A 2,600-nucleotide genomic window follows, 5' to 3' on the forward strand; every position below is an offset into this window, starting at 1 on the left:
AAACTACTCTCTGTAGTTAATTAAATATTGTGAGATTACTTTCTTTGAAATCGACATCAATAATTGCGCTGTTGTGCCTGGGATATAACGAGTTTCTGTACGTCGTTAGCGTACCCATTTGTGAGATTGCTTCCTTTGAATTAGGCAGAATTACACATCAAATTTTGCTTTCTGTTGTGGTTCTAATCCCATGACATTATCAGGTTTCTGTATATCTGCTTCTAAGGCTTTATGTCTACTCTTGTATCTTGATTTTTATATCTTCTTAATATAAATTATGAATTTTTTTTCTCTCTGGAAACAAATATAATGAGTTCGTGTACCCATTTTTTTTTGATGTTACTGAGGAGATCCAGCCAGCTAAAAAGTTTGGCAATGTAGAAAATGAAAAAACAAAAACTGGTGAACCAGCCACCGTGCCATAAGACGAAGAAGTTGCTTATCTATAACAATGATGAAGAAGAACAGTAGGCTGGTGAAAGATTTTTTTGCAAAACGAAACAACTCAGTCAGAAGAATGCCTAGACGAGATGGACTGGAACAACAGCTCAAGTATCCAAAAATTTCATCCAGAAACATCAATGGCAAGGGCCCCATTGGATGTCAAATTCTGTCTCGTGCATTCTGCAGGGAAACCTTGTGGAAACCTCTCGGCGTCAGTGCAGTAATTGTAAATCATGTAGTTCTGTTGCACCCAGCCAATACTCTTCTCTTGTGTGGAATTCAAACTTTGTGTAACTTGATTCCACCATTGCTGCTTAGAAGAAATGAAACAAGAGGAGACGTTTTTCTTAGCTTTGCAGACCTCTACTTTGAAGTTGCGATAAGACGCGACGAAGGGAGCTTTATCCCAATCAGTCTTCACCAAACCACCTCTGGTAGCCCAATCGTCTCCATCCCAAAGGCTGGAGTAGATTCTCATTGTTTGTTTATTCGGATATGGTACACCCAAGTCCTCACTGTTAGGAAATACCCTAATCGCAGTACCATCCACCAAGAATCTAGAGCAGAATGAATTATGGAAGTCAGAGAACTTCTGAGCTTGAGCATGCATTACCCCAAAATGAAATTCACAAAACAAAATGCACTACTCTAATAATTATGTTTTTTTTGTCAGAAAGTTATGGAATATTTTGAAAAAAGGGAGGGATTTTTGTAAATCTAAATACTTTGATGGTGCTAACCATTTTCCACTATCAAAAACATGGTTCAAACACTGATTTTGCAAGATTTTTTGAAATTTTTACCTAGATTCCGACCACTTTTAACAGTCTGACAATTCATCAGCCTCCATAAAAGACTCATCGGCCTCCATAAAAGACTCCTAAAAAATTAAGAAAAAAGAATCATATAAACACTTACATTATTTGTCTGGGGTTCCAAACAATTGTGTAGGTGTGAAAAGCTTTTGTAGGGTCGAACCACAAGTAGAACTGTTGCTCTCTGTTGCCGAGTCCATTGGAATAGATATTTGTATGCAAAACATAAGGATCACCAGAAAGATTCCCCAGGAATTCAAAATCTATTTCGTCATGGTTAGAAAACTGAGAGGAAAGCTGTAACGGTAGAATGCAATCAGCACAAACGTAGGATCCTGGGATAAATGAACAAGTTTTTATTTGAACCCAAAAAAAAACAGAAAACTTTTATTGGGAGCTGAAGTTCAACGTGTTAACTTACATAGAAGGTACACTGTACCAGCAGAATTTCCAGGCACCAACTTGATTTTCATGTCAAATTTTCCAAATAGGTACTCGTTCTTGGATTGCAAAGCAGAACCTACGGGTTAATTACAACTTAATGATGTCAGATTATGTTCTTGCTTAAGAATAAGAGCATGTATTTTCTTTATGTACAGCAATCATTGAGACTAGAGGCGCTCCAGATTATGTTCTTGCTTAAGAAGAAGAGTATGTATTTTCTTTATAAAACTTAGATTAACATAAATCTAGCCTGATTTTAACTTAAATTAAAACACCGTACTGTATCCAAATGTTCACAAAATGAATTATTGACTTCTACCTGATGACTTGTCCAGGGAGAGCTGTATCTCGCGCCCATTGTCAAGTATCTTCGCATGATCATTTCCCCATGTGACATCAAAATCATCATAGAAATTCGCTGAAACACATGAAAAAAACAGCGCTGCAGCAACTGCATACAAGAGCGTGGTGAAATTTGCCATCACCAATAAAGTTTAGCATGCGGTCATGATCGGAGGCAAGGCAATGAGGAGTTCTACTTGCTGTAAATACAGATGAAGGTCTGGGATTCGAAGTCTGATTTATAGATACTGATCTTGTGAAGATTAGGATAACGAAGCAAAGAAGAGGAGATACTCATGCATGCACCTGCAACCTGATCAGCAGAATGTGGTGATTCTCTCGCGCTTTCTGCAGCCTTTCGTTTACTGTGGAGAACTTTTATAGCTAGTGGGTTCCAATTGGAAAATTGAATGCTTTCCAGCGACTCTCGCATCCTCTGTGATCCTTCAGAGTCGGGCATTATTTGAATGCTTTCCCGACGTGTAACCCAATACATGAAGATGAAAATCCACTATTGGCCAGCATTGTTTAAGCAATAAAACAATAAATTTCTCT

General features: G+C 37.8%; 1 pseudogene; it reads right to left on the bottom strand.

The window, feature by feature from the left end:
- Positions 1-481: 481 nt before the first annotated feature.
- LOC149241777 (xyloglucan endotransglucosylase/hydrolase protein 24-like) lies at positions 482-2,185 on the bottom strand (annotated as a pseudogene).
- Positions 2,186-2,600: the final 415 nt, after the last annotated feature.

The sequence above is a fragment of the Pinus tabuliformis genome, chromosome 8, assembly GCF_031772625.1.
Source record: "Pinus tabuliformis cultivar Carrire ecotype Pingquan chromosome 8, CPIR1, whole genome shotgun sequence".
NCBI classification, from domain to species: domain Eukaryota; kingdom Viridiplantae; phylum Streptophyta; class Pinopsida; order Pinales; family Pinaceae; genus Pinus; species Pinus tabuliformis.